The sequence below is a fragment of the Ambystoma mexicanum genome, chromosome 7q, assembly GCF_040938575.1.
Source record: "Ambystoma mexicanum isolate Mex_15411 chromosome 7q, UKY_AmexF1_1, whole genome shotgun sequence".
Classification (NCBI taxonomy): Eukaryota; Metazoa; Chordata; class Amphibia; order Caudata; family Ambystomatidae; genus Ambystoma; species Ambystoma mexicanum.
Genome location: NC_090941.1, coordinates 505,944,077 through 505,958,800, shown reverse-complemented (window position 1 = coordinate 505,958,800; position 14,724 = coordinate 505,944,077). Strand labels below are relative to the sequence as shown.

Genomic DNA, 14,724 nt, shown 5'->3' with positions numbered 1-14,724 from the left:
TGTGGACCTTACATGGCAAGTACATTTTCTGGGCAATAGACTTTTACCCATGAAGGAAAAACATGGCAACTCCGTACCTTTACCACATGCAAAACCAAAAATGTAATTTATGCTATTATGTGCCCCTGTCAGAAGCTTTATGTAGGCAAATTAACAAACACCGCTCAAAAACCTGCACACATACATTAAATAACCCGTTGGTTTCACATTATATTGAATATGGACATAGTGTAGAAGATTTGTCATGACTTGTGATTGAAAAAGTAAGATCAGCTTCTACTGCTGAATAGAATAGTATGCAGCTCGTGCTCGAAGTCATTGTGAACATGGGTTCTTTTATACAGTTCTCCACTTACTTTTATAAGAATTACAATCTTTTTCAATTGCATGTAACTGTAAATGTTGAGTTCTAATAAAGATGCATTTTCCAGATTAAAATTTCTATTTTCAATCGGATCAAAATACATCAACAATTAAACAAATTACATCAATAAATTTGAACCTAAAAGCATGTAATATCTGGTAATAAGCAAAATAGCATACTAAACTACATCAAGGCCAAGATCTTGAAAAATAGGTAGGAAATATAGGAAGAAGAGCGAGAAAGAAAATGAAAATAGATTAAAGACTAGAGAACCAAAACATAACAATATCACTATACATTTCTATCAAATGATGTGGAATCATATACCAACTCAAAAGAACGAAAAATGTAAACATATTGTCAAAATTATCTAACATTCCAGAGACACTACAGGCCAATCAAAATGCCTACATCACCCGTAGACCTCAAGGAAACTTCCCCAAATGTCCCAACATTTCTCAATGTCTCCTGCATTCTTGTAGATGGCCTTCTCATAGGTTGAAATAGTGATTAGCTCTTCCACCTACTCATCAATGTTAAAGGAGTCGCTTGACTGCCACAATCTCAATATCACCCTCTTTGCGATCACACACCACGGAGCAACCAAGTTTTCTTCTCAATTGTGGAATCATTCAACAGAGATACGTCACCTAGAATCAGAAGGGAGCCAGATAGAGGGACTGCACAGTTCAAAACCAATCCTAAACTCTCACATACATGTTCCCAAAACTCTTTGTTTTCGGGCAAAACAACATCAAGTGACTGAGGGAGCCTCTTGGACTTTTGCACTTCCAGCAGAGATCGTCCTCCAAGAGCTGTCTCCTAAATAACTTAGCGGGCGTCCAGTAGGATCAAAAGATTATTTTTGTCTGCGACGCCCTAAAGCCCCAGTCCAAACTCATCAAGCAGGTATTCTCGCAGCAACGTTGCCAACATTTTTGATCAATGTCCTCTCCCAGCTCTTCTGCCCAGACGGCTCGTAGCCTTGGATCCCCCTTTCGGTAAGCCTTCAAGAATCCGTACATCGTGGCAGCCGGGTGAGATGCACTTGAACACGTTTGTAGTGCTGACCAGGCGACATTCTGAGTTTGCAGTTGAGGCACGTCAAGACAGTTAGCCACAATAGCCTTCAGTTTCCTGTATTCAGTGAATGAACAATCCGCCATGTTATGAGATTGGCTAAGTTGTGTGTATGAGATCCAATTTCCCCCTTCTATCAGATCATGGATGTAGTTTCAGATGCATTTTCAATAAACTACCCATTCCATTATAAGATGACTGCTACTATTACCACAATTGCAATGGTCAGTTTTCATTTTTATTCCCAATATGGTTTTCAACATTAGTCCGTCATTGTGAGGCTTTGCAGTTGCCGCGTTCATAAGCCATTAAGTACATGGCTCACGTTCATAAGTTACTACAAGCATGGGTCCTTAGTACAGTTCTACAATAAGGTATGGAGGTGCAGACAGGCACGATGTGCATATTTCATTCATATGGCTCCAGAGATGTGATTCGTACATTATAAAGGCGATACGCGTGCTTAGGTACATGGATGCACGTGACAGTTTTCCTGATTTGGTGCCACATTTAGCTGAGATACACTTTAAAATGTCGAGATACAGTGTCATGGCCAATTGTTTGGTTTTGCAAGTTTTCTTATCTCGCTTTTAAACATTTCATTTTGTCATTTTCTTTTTTTTTAAACCAACTTTGTGACCCCAACTTTGTAAAAAACCTAATACAAACGATGGCACCATTCATTACAATAGTGAAGAAAACCATTTCGCCTTCCTCTTGGCCCAGATTCCTTAAACCCTTCTCCCACTCCTACTCCCCATTCCCATTCCCTTCACAGTCCTCGTCCCCTTTCTCTTTCACATCCTCCTATCCTCCTCCTCCCTCGGGGTCCCTCCTCCCAAAGTCACTATTTTCCTTCCCTACCAATGCTCCCCTCCTACTCTAGAGCACAGTCCACCCCTCACCCCCAACTACCCCAAATCTTCGTGTGCTTCTGCAGGCATACCCTATTGTTATACAACACCTGATCCCATCTCTTTATGGCACCCATCCCTGATCTCCATGCCACGATCTTTTGGGCCTCCAATCACATCCACTTCTCTGCTATGGCCTGTTTGGCCACTATGCGTGCTATGCTTAGGAGGCTTTTAGCGTGTCTGTCCACCTCCTCGTCCCCCCATATTCTAAGCACCGCCCCCTCAGGTTCCAACCATAATAGTCTTATCAAGGCCCCTTCCACTTCCTTTTGAACCCTCTCCCAGTAAGTTTGCAGTGTCATGCACTGCCATACGATGTGGATATATATCCCCTTGTGGATTTTGCATTTAGGGCAGGTGTTGTCCTCCCCTCTTGCCCATCTTCCTCAGTTTGTCCTTAGAGTAATAGATCCTATGTAGACATTTTAATTGTATCAACCTCGGCCAGGACGCTATTGCCGCCTCCCTCCCGTCGTCCGCATTTGTATCTCCCACATCCTTTACCCATCTCCCTTTCAAGTTCCCCCGCTGTAGCGTCAAATCTAGACTCTGTGCCTTGTAAAGTGTTGAAATCAGTTTTAACTGAATCTCCCCATCTAGTACGTTGCACTCAATTGGGGAAGCTTGCAGGACATCGTTCCTGCTTGTTGTGTGTGGCGTCAAGGCATGCCTAAATTGTAGATATTTACTGGTCTTGTTTATACAATCCCAATTCTTCCCTCATCTCCTGGAAAGATCAATACACTGTGGTGTAATTACGTCCTCCATCCCCCCTACACCCCCTATTCTTCCACTCCCCTTCAAACCTTAATTGTTGTATGCCCTTGATTAGGCTATTCCCCCAGAGCCTGGCCTCCAAAGTAAGCCGCTTACCCCACCTGAGCTGCTTGTGGGCCTGCATCCAGGAAAGTCCCACTGCTTTCGTAATCAGGGGACCGCTGCCTGTTGGTATTCCCATATAGCAGCCCTTCCCACCAGTTCCTATCCATCCACTCCAATTCCATGTCAACCAGGTGTCCATACCCACCAGATATACCCACCCGTTTGCCATGGACAATTATGACGCCCAGTAGTAGATGCAAGTTCGGGAGACCTAGCCGCCGTTCCCAGTGGGAGTTGTACAGTGTTTCCAGTTTGACTCTGGGCGTCTTCCACTCCCAGAGGAACTCCCTCAGAATTGTGTTGATCCTGTCAAAAGTCCCTTGGCTGTATTTTATTTATTAAATTTATCAATTGGGTATTTATAATGCACCTATACAGCAAGTGGTGTTTCAAAGCGCAACAAGACAAACGAGTGGGGGTGGGGGGAACAGGGATGAAGAATAAACAAAAACAGTCCTGCTAGGCCTTGTGCCATTCAGATCATGCAAGTACAGTAACAAGAAGTGCATGGGAGTGGGGAGGATGTTTGCTGATCAGAGCGGAATGCGCTAATGCCAAGTAGGGACAGGAAGTGCAGGTCGGAGTGGAGACCGTGCAAGTGCTGGGGGGTGCGCAACAGGGGCAGTCTCCCTGGGATAGGCAAGTGCTAAGGGGATACCAGGTGGCCAAGGGCCAGGGGAAGGCAGAGTGTGCAGGGCAATGAAGGTCAGAATGCTAAGTGCGAGGATGGGGCTAGATGGGCTCAATAGGGGTGCAGGCCCCGCCAGGCTAGTGCAGGGGGAGGGAGCACAGTAGTGAGGGGGCATCAGGTGAGACTGAGGAGTTGGGGTAGACTGGGCGAGGGCCAGGTGCCCAGTAAGAATCAGAAGGAACCAGGCAGCTAGTCAATGCGGCAGAGGGGGGTGTTAGCAGGGGAGGTGGAGATGGAAGGAAGAAGAGAAAAGGAGGGTCTCGAGAAGCTTCTGGAATTTAAGGAGATCCGACTCAAGTCTGAGAGGAGCAGGGAGATCATTCCACAAGGAGGCTCCTGCGGAAAAAAGATCTACACACCCCTCGCCCCCTCTCTGCTTGGAGAAGCGTCTGGTCTGCAGGGAGTTAGAGCTAGAAGATGAAAGGGCTCTGGCAGGGAGGTATTACAGGACAGAGTTGGATGCACCAGAAAGCCTTCTAGAGGATGCAGAGGGTCATGGACTTGATCCTTGCAGCAACCGGGAGCCAATTGAGAGATTTTAGGGCTGGGGAGATGCGGCCGCTAGGTTTGAGGCCAAGGATAAGTTGTTGTAGTCCTAGTCTGGATTAGTTGAAGGGGGCATAGGGAGTATTTAGACAGATTGAGGAATAGCCAGTATTCCAGCCTAGAGAGGACCAGAGCTCTAGAGACATTGAGTTTCTGGGGGAAGGTAATGAAAGGGAGAGTGCCTCAGAGGAGGTGCAGCTGAAAGTGGGCCTTCCTGGCAAGGTCTGATGTGAGGAGAGAAGGCGAGAGGAGTTAGAGGACACCAAGGTTTTTTGCCTCACGGGAGGGCGAGGGGAGGGGGCTCAAGGAGGGCGCCAGAGAGTAGGAGGGAAGGAGAGAGCTGGGGCCCCAATGAGAAGGATCTTAGCCTTGTTGGCATTAAGGCAGAGATTGTTAGCAGCACCCCATGCCTGAATAGCAGTCAGAGTCAGGAATGAGAGAGGAAGAAGAGGTGGTTGTGAAGGGAAGCTTGAAGGAGAGCTGCATCTTGGCCGCATAACACTGCACGTGAGAACAGGAGGTGGAGATCAAATGGGCTAGAGGAGCAAGGTAGATGTTGAAGAGTCACGACGAGAGGATAGAGCCCTCAGGGACGCTGCAGGTGGAGAGAGAGATGGAGCTGAGAAAAGGGCCCAGTTGAACCTAGGATGGTCGGTCAGAGAGGAAGGAGGTTAACCAGTCCAATGCCAGGTCCTTTATGCCAAGGGCATCAAGGAGCCGATTTATAAAAGTTGGAATCGAGGTTTGAGAGCAGGTTTATAGTAGTAGAGGTTCTGTGCCTCTGGCTGCTCTGCAGCCCAATTGGTGGTTGTGGAGAAAACCAACAGATTCAGTGTGCTGGATCAGCTGGGAGATGACCAGCTTCTCCAAGAGTTTGCCCAGGTAGAGGGTAATGGCGATAAAGTGGTAGTTAGCCAGGCAGCAGGGGTCGGCAGAAGGCTTTTTTGAGGAGAGGGTGCACAAGGGAATGTATGAGGAGTAGCGGGAAGGAGCCTGTTGCAAATGAGTGATTTCAGAAGTGAGCCAAGGCTGGAGGCCAAGGCTGGATCAAGGGAGGCAATGTTGTCCTTGATAGTTCTGGAGGAGTAGGGGAGCACAGGTTTGGAGGAGCCTTTCATAGGGAGGACATGTCTATAAACCTCATCATGTGATATGGGCAAGAAAGAGGAGAGTAGGCGGGAAGGGGTGAGGGGGTGACCTAGGGAGTCATGAGAGCAGGTGAGTGAGAAGGGAGCGGTGTTGGAGCAGGCGGCATGCCAGTCTGTCAGAGGATGTGCTTGAAGCCTGCCACTTCCGCTCACCAGCTCTGCACTTGCATTTCAGAGAGGCTAGGTCGGAATCATACCAGGTATTGCGCTTGGAGGCAGGCTTCATGCAGATCCTCATGACTGGGGCAAGGATGTCCAGAGTGTTGGAGATGGAGAGGTGAAGGTTAGCAAGGGCTGTGACAGAGTGAGAGTTAGTGGCCGGAGTGGGAGGGGGAATGAAAGTGGCGACAAAACAGCAACTGACACTCGCCACTGGGGCATGTTGTACTATGTATGGTAACCTGGGATGGGTCACTATTTTATATAGCGCTACTCTACCCATCAGTAAGATCGTCAGAGTCATCCATTGCTTGACATTTTGTTTAAACCTTCTAACCATCGGGTCGTGATTAAGGCAACCAAAATAGGTCTTGTCCTTTTGAATAAGCACCCCTAGGTACCTAAAGCCGTTCTCAGCGGTGGGCATCATCTCTGGTTGTCCTCTCCCCATTCCTCCAGGCAGCGGAAAGATTTGTCCCAGTTTATTTTGAGGCCCGAGTACAAACCAAATTCCTTACTCATTCCTTACCAATGGCCAGAACTCTCGCCACCAAACTCTCTGGGTTCGCCTCCCTAATCCATTCAGCCAGCGGCTAAATCACCAGAGCAAACAGCATGGGTTAGAGCAGACACCCTCGCCTGGTACCACGTTCTAATAATTTTTCATACACCATATGGTTGACCCTCGTCAGGGCCGCCAGTCCATTGTATGGTAATTAAAACCATCCAATAAAGCATTGCCCCAAACCGATCCTCTGCAAAACCGCAAAAAGAGGAATGCCCACTCAATGCAATCAAATCCTTTCTGGGCATCCAGTGCTATGAGGTCTAGTTGCTTCAGCATAGCTTCGCCCTTCCCAGCACCAGGTGGCGGTGCCAAATGTTCATCCTGGTGGACCTATTTGTGATAGACCCACACTGATCTGCTTTCACTATGTCAGATATGATCTTGCTCAAACGGTTCGCTAAGATCTTATCAAGTATTTTGGTCTCAATGTTTATTTGGGAGATTGGTGTATATGACCCACATTGCTCCCTCGGTTTTCCCTCCTTGGGTATCACAAGTATCATTGCTTCCCTAAGGTCAGGTGGGAGAACTCCCTTCCCCCTAGTCTCCTGGAGCATTTCCTACAGTGGTCCCAGGACTTCATCTTTCAGCTTCAGCCAGAGCGCCCACAGGAACCTTTTGGGCCCCACGGTTTTACCACTCCCCAACTGTATCATCACTTCTTGTAAGTGCTCTATCTGCAGCTCCCCCTGGAGGGCACCTCTTTGCCCCTCAGACAGGCGGGCCACAGGCAGTCATTGCAGAAAGTCCTGTATCTCAGCTTCTGCCCTAGAACTGTGTTGTACATAACTACCTATTGTATGAGGCAAAGGCTGGCACAATTTCCAGCGATCTCTTCCCAGGCACCCCCTTCTAATTTCGTGAATCAGTCGATACGTTTACTCCCTCAGTGTCATCCATGCCAGTCGCCTAGTGGTGTTGTCTCCCTATTCAAAGATGCGGGACCCTCTCTACCACCATCCCACTTTCGCAACGTCAAGGGCCCCAATTCTAACCCCTTCTTGAGATCATGTGTCACCTCTTCAGATTGTGATGTCTTTCTCTCTCTCTCTCTCTCTCTCTCTTTCTACTCCATCACAGAGGCCTCTTTCTCAAATATTTCTCTCCCTTTCCCCACATTTACCAGTAGTGAATGCCATGGCTTTCCCCCTCAATACTTCCTTATATGCATTCCAAAGTACTTGTTTAGACTCATCTCCTTGTTACACCGAAAATACTACTCTGTTTCTTCCTTTAACTCCCCTATAATGTTCTCATCTTGTAGGGGTAGCCGCTCAGCCTCCAAATCCCTCCTGAGATATGCATCAGAGTCCTGATTTTCCATGTCAGTGGTGTATCGTATGAGATGTCTCTGAGTAAATAATCCATCCCCTCCTCCAGGTCTACATTGGCCTTCAATGCAAAAACATAGTGTATCCTAGAGAAGGAGTGTGGGGCAGAATAGAATGAAAATGCCCTCTTCCTTGTATACGCTTCCCTCAAAGGGTCCACCAGCCCCATTGCGTCCAGGAAGCCTCTTAGTTTCGTATCCTTTTCTCCCCCTTGCAGTACCCTTCCACCGGTCCAAAGATGGTGTAAAAACATTAAAATCTGCTGCAACCATCAAAACTGGTTCTCTCTCCATCATCCTCTTCTTCACCTCCTGCTGTGTATCCTGCAACAATGCAGGTAGGGAGTAAACATTAATGAAGGAAATAGTGTATTTTCCTAGGTATCCCTGAATCCCTACTACTCTACCCCTCGGTCCTGGAACATTGTGGTGGGTTGGAATGCCAAACACCTTTTCAGGAGTATCCCCACTCCCCTGAAGCACCGTGCATGAACCACTCATTTGTACATGCCCCTCCCCAATATCTTGCATGTATCTCCCAGAAGGTGGGCTTCCTGAAGTAACACCACATCTGGCTTGTATTGGAAGACTACACTCCTCTTCAGTTCATCAGTCATCTCATTCACGCTCCATAATGCACACCTTCTTGTACCTGCACTATCCTTATCTGTACTTCCAGCTTCTTTGCCATTGTCTCATTCTGTGTCTCTGAGCCGTCACATTCCTCATCCCTATCCATCTTTTGAACCCACCCGGATATCCAAAAGAACTCCTAACTTCAGATCCCCTTTCTCCCTGCTCCTCCGGTCCCTCTGCTCCCAATACTTCTCCCCAACCACAAAGTAGCGGTCACCCTTGGAACTATCCCCAACAGAACCACCAACTATCCCCCGTACCTATGTACCGCCTAAGTCTGCCTCCCGGATCACCTGCCCCATCTGCCCACTATAATTTCATACCTCAAGCCCTGCCCCATCCCCCTTACAAATCCCACAGCATCAACAACTCAAAACAACTTCACTGTGGGTAGGCCCCCTAACCAATCCTGGCCACATAAGTTCTGTGATCTATCAGGGTCTCTGTCAATCTTCTCAGTCTCCCACATTACCTCCAACATCTGCCGTATGAGTACTACGTGATCACCTCTCCTTCATGAGTCGCAGCTCTGGTCTGCAAAGCATCCCATCTTCCCCCACTTCAATTCTATTCACATTGTCCTGCTTTCCAGTGCTGTGCTAAACCTCTCTTCCCCATTCTCGGCCAGGGTTATCTTTCCACCCCCACTCCAGTACGGTGTGGGCGGGTCTTCCTCCCAGAGGGGCTCTGAGATCTGGAACACTATTCTCCAGCCAGTGCCAGGCTTCTTGCGGTTCCTGGAACAGCCAGAAACACTTATCCCACCATAACTGAACTATACTATATTTCACATGGTTATTATGCAGGATTCTCTCAACGTCCTCAAAGGACCTCCTCAACCTCTGCATCTGCAAGGTATAGTCGGGAAGATAGTCACATTGGCACTCTTGATCGCTCCTCTGATTCTGGCGGTTTGTAATATAATGTCCCTATCCCTATAGTTGACGGTTTGGCCACCACTGGTCGTGGGGGTGGTCTGTCCGGGACTATATGTGCTCTCTCAATTGCAAAAGAATTGGTTAAGCCTTTCGGCCTCAGGGCCTCGTTTAACCATTTCTCCAAGAACAGGTCCATTGCCGGCCCCTCGATTCTCATGGAGACACACAATCCGGATATTTTGCCCTTTGGGATCTCCCATCCGTGTCTTCCATCCTTTCCTCCAGGGTATGAGACTTCGATTGGAGCACCGTGACCTGCGTGTGAAGTGATTTCACAGTGTCCTGCAGCTGGCTGATCCTCTTCTCACCTTCTCCCACTCTTTCCGACACCGCTCCCAGGTCTGTTCTGAGTAGGTTCACTTCCACGCCCACCTGTTCTATTCTTGTACTCCACACTTATTCTGGAATCTGTCACTGACTTCAAAACCTGCTTCATCGTGGGCTCTTCCTCCTCTCGATAAGGCAAGCATGGCGGGTTGTAGCTTGGATTACCAGAGGTGGTTAGTGGGGGGGGGGGGGGGTCGGGGGGGAGGGGGAATTCCCCTGTGTTCTGCCACTGGTGCCCAGCGTATACCACTCTGTTTTGCTCTGGTGGGTTTCTCTTTAACCATAGTCTTGGCTGTCGCACTTCACTCCCACAGGAATCTCTCTCGCAGGCACCACTTATTTCTGGGTTACGACCCCCACCCCAGCCCTTGTCAGGCAAAGGGAAGTGTATCTTCTACTCTTTGTCTTTGCACTTCAGCTGCCCAGAGGAGGCCCTTCCTTCACTTCGTCACACCCCACCTTCTGCGAGACTCCTTCCCATCCGAGTCTGCTGATGAGAATTTGTTGCACTATCTACTGTAAGGAACTTATGGTGGCAACAGTAAAGACTCACACAAGTGATCACAGTTCAAGGGTGTTTATTTAACATTATATGCAGTTTGGAAAAACACTTAATCTAAACCTAAATCTAAGATGGGAGCAAGCTACAACCATCAAATAAGAATAAGGCAGTCCTAGTGGCGTCTTGTCAAAATAAAAGGCCTATACTAAGAAAAACCTATTGCCAATCAATCGTTACACTAAATAAAAACAAAGTGTGAGATAAGGTAAGAAAGAAAGAAGTGTTCACAAATAATTCAGGATGTGGTAGTCGGGGTCTCCCTTCACCACGTTTTGAGCATAGAACAAGGCGGGACTCCTGAGCACAGCACACGCTCGAGTTTTCCCAGCACGAGCTAACAGTTCTGCTCTCGGCTATCAGGGCCTTTGGTGGTTAAGTCTCTTTTCTGCAAAAAGTCTCTTGCCTCTGAGGACCTGATGTCTTCAAAATAAACAAAGTTCCTATTTCTTGCACGTTGGGTGATATCTTTCACCCCTATATCCCCCTCTTCCGGGCTCAGATCCACTAAAGTTCTTGGCAATGTCAGAATCTTCTTGCTCCCGAGGGCCTGCTGAGCTCAAAATCATAATACAAAAGTTCTTCCCTGTTTGTATTTGGGGTGATAATACTTTGCGCCCCTGGGTCCTCCTCTTCCAGGCTCAGACCACTCTCAAAAGTCAACCTCCATCCCTCGTGTTCACCCTGGCTTGTATTCAAAAGCTTTCTCTGTGGTACTTCATGTGTCGGGGGGGGGGGAGGGGTGATGGCTTCTCACCACTCGTACCCACTCTTCCGGGGTCAGATCCCTCTCGAGCTGGATCCCCCACTTCCGGGCTCCGATCCCTCTCAGATTTTTGCTTCTCTCCGTCAGGTTCACTGTGGCTTTCATCAATCTGTCACATTCACAAATCTTAATGTGCTTTTAAACAGTTCACTGTGGACATCCCTCTGTCGGGTTCACTCTTGCCAACTTTGTCAATCACACAGTTTCTTGAACAGTTCTTACGATGATGGATTCACTTCCCTTAGCTTCACAATCACCTGTCGGTCAAAGACTTTTGACTCTACAGAGGATTTTACTAGACCCCTGTATGACCACTTTGCCCCCTTTCTCACCTTTCCCAAGGCCTTCTGGTAACTGTAGTTTCAACAACAAGGTAGTGTCTGACTCCTCTGTAGCTGGTTTTCCCCTCTCGTATTAAAGGTTCTTTGTACTTTCTTCCATTAGCCGTTTGCTACTTTTGTTCCAACACAGTTAGATTTCTTAGCAGCTCTCCCCTCGACTCCCCAGCTGTGATGAACCACTCTGCTTTTCTTGTGGTGGAGTCAAGGTAGCTACCACGGGGGGAAGCATCTCTGCCCGCATTATCAGTGGAGGAGAGCCCGGTGTACAGTTGTCATGATGCCCGCTCCCGGGGAGCCGGTTCAAGCCCTGCGTCCCCGAAAGCTGACATCCAGTCCCCAAGGAAGGACCCAGCAACCCCATATAGGGGCCCTTTGGACAGTGTCCTGGCGCCTATGGCGCCAGGCTCATTATGGATGTGCTTGGGTGCACTTACCTGATGCAGACCATGCTGCAGGATCCCGGCCTCCTTGAGGCCTGAAAGGAACTACTTTACCTGTGGGACTAATTTACCATCCGGGCGTGGTCGGGGAAGGATACATACCTGGAACTTCTTCCAAGGCTATTTAAACCCCACCCGAACAGCCACACATGCTTTGCGTTGTTCTGCAACTAGCAGCTGGACGCTCACCGTGTCTGCTCCTGCATCCTGACTTCTGCCACGCCTGCCAGCATCCTGGATCACCTGCAAAGGAAGAGAAGAAGAGAACAGAAGAAGGAAAAGTCCTTACCTGCTAAAGCCGCATCCCGGAGACATCTAGCCAACAATCCTGAAAAGGAAGACTTATTTAAAACTCATCGCGTCGATCGCTGCAGCGCCGCATTCCACTCACCTTTACTGGGCGCCTCCATGTTCAGCAGCGGTCATCCGGATTCGCAGTCACGCCCCAGCGCTTAGGGAGAAAAAGACCAGAACAAAAGGTGAGAGAGAGAAGGGACTAAGGAAAGCTAAATCTCCATGTTAAGACTTACCTGTTGATTCATTCCCTCTTCATTTCGGGGCCGCGCCGCATCCTGGCATTTCCGGACCCCGGCCCCTAAGGGGAAAAAGACACTAGCATTAGTACATTAATGCATGGACACAAGGGGAACCTCATATCAAAAAACTTACCTGGAACTTGAAGCCAAGCAAGTTTGGTTCTCACCAATCCAAAAATCCAGTGAAGTAACTGGATACCAACGCGCCCCTGCATCAGAAGCAGGATGGAGAGCTCGTTCTTCCAGACCCTAAGGTGAGACGCTACGAGGAATCACAGAAGGGTTTCGAGGAGGGTGAGAGGGGAAAGTGGGAGGCTGATTGCATTACCCCGCAGACAGTTAATCCCCCATTTTCGCCTACAGAAGGATACTTCTGCGAGCCAGACAAGCCAGATTTGGGGGCACGGTCCAGTCTGTCTTCCGAACCCTGCGCATCACCTTAGAAGAGGTCACAGCAGCGCGAACCAGGCCAGCGCCTCCGTGGGAGTCAGGTCAGCGTTACAACCGTTGACATCTGCTGCAACACTCGCTGGCTATTTTTCGCAGCCTTATGATTCCTTCGTGGAGATTTCAAGGGCCTGGCTCGGAAAGGGTAATGTTGCTTCTCTCCTTGTCACCCTCTCGATTTGCGCTGTCTTTCTTCTCCTCTTGAACTGCTGTGATGAGTAAGTTCTCTCGTCGTACGGTCAACCTTGCTCGTATTGTGCTCTCATGCTCCACCTTTTATCCCTGTGGGGAAGGGAAAGGGCCGTCAGGTGTGTGATTCTGGTCAGTTGCCCGACTTTGCCTGACCCTTATGGTGGGACATGTCAGGTAAACAGGGGGTGGGGGTTAGAGTGTAAATATTTTACGTAGTAGGATGGGGAGAAGGTGTTATAAGGAGGAATTATATTCTTTGCCCTAGGGGGATAGGTGAGTTCAGATGGGCAAGTTTAGTAGGGTTTGTGAAATGAATAGGGGGGGATTATGAACAGTAGTGTTTTGTCAATGCTGATTGGGAGTACGGAAATAATAACCGGTGGGACGTGGAAAACAGGGATTCTGGGAGAGATCGTTTGTGTGTAACGAGGTGTGAGATCCCAGGGGATTGGTTGTATACAGGGGTTTGATGGTGTCTGGGTAAGAAAGATTCAATGGGAGGCCAATGTAGAACAACTTACAAAAGATCTTGGATCTCGCCCTCCTCTCCTTCTTCCCTGGTATAATACCGCGTCTCACCTGGGACATTTCCCCGAGCACAACCCTGGGCTCCCCCATCCAGGGGATCCTCTCTCGCTCGTCCGCCCCTATGGCTGGGGTCTGAAAATATCTGCCCTTCCCAGGCCACCTGAATAAAGGATTCTCGAGGCTTGCTTGGGAGAATACAGTCTGGTTTCTCACACTACTAACGGCCAAACGGTGACCCCTTTGTGTCGACAATATCCACCCAGTGTCCATTGAGTCCTTCTCATTCGCCTCTATTCTACCAGCTGTCTGTACTCTCCCAGGGGGAACAGCCATTCAATACCTTCCCAATCTGCTGGAAGCCTCCAATGGCCCTGGGCCCCAGCTGTGATCACTGCTGTCTCCTGGTCTCTGTGTCCAGTCCCTGGGACCACAGGATTTAGGTGCTGCCTATGGTTCACTGTCCCAAGTATCAGCATGTACTGCTCAGCCCAGTTCCACAACATTGATACTGCCTTCCTGCCCCCACCACCCAGGGCAGTCACAGTGGTTCAGGGCCTGCCGGCTGTTTCTGCCAGCTCCCCATGGCAGATGAGCATCCTTTCATCCTCAGCTGCAAGCGGTAAGAAGGGATGGAGGAGGGGCTCGCTGAACTCAAATTTCACTATCATCCAGCGGTCGGTACACCACTGCAGTGCTGGTACTCAGACCCAGTTTCCACCACTTCAGACAACGGTATGTGCTCTGCTCTGTTCTGGCCAGGGGGAGAGGGTGGATGGGTGCACCCAGCACCGATGACCCTCAACTCGGCACCCAGTTGCGCCTTACATCCTCGATCTCTGCCCACATCTGTGTTTGCCATTGTCGAATTTTGGCTTTTTCCCCCTACAGCATTTGGTTGTGCTGCTGTGAGGTACACCGCTTGATTAATGCACAGGGGTGGTGGGGTTAGCCCTCCATTTAATGTTCTATTGGTTATTCTTTAATAAGGATAGTTTTCCCACTAGTGTTGTCATACGTGTTGAATCATTCATCGTCCTGGACTAAAACAAACATAAAAAAATGGATATTCTGGAATTGTTGAGATAGCAAAATACGCTAAACAATTCATGGGATTAATTATATTTTTTTCATAAAATTGGTTTTAGATTTTATTTCGCCCTGAAGAATACGTGCTTACTCAGCATTATACCTCGAAAAAAGGTTGGTGATTGGGCCAAGATCCCAAAACAAACTGAGGACGACAAGGGCAATTGTGTCCTCAGACCCTTTTGAGGCGACAAACAGCTTTGTATCATTTTTTGACGAAATTCAGCATTTTCATACTGGCCT

The 14,724-nt window shown here is 48.5% G+C and overlaps 1 protein-coding gene across 2 annotated transcripts in view; it reads right to left on the bottom strand.

Annotated features, from left to right (window-relative positions):
* Positions 1–14,724, bottom strand: part of MED4 (mediator complex subunit 4) — a 550,363-nt gene that overhangs the window by 412,667 nt on the left and 122,972 nt on the right. The window lies entirely within an intron of this gene.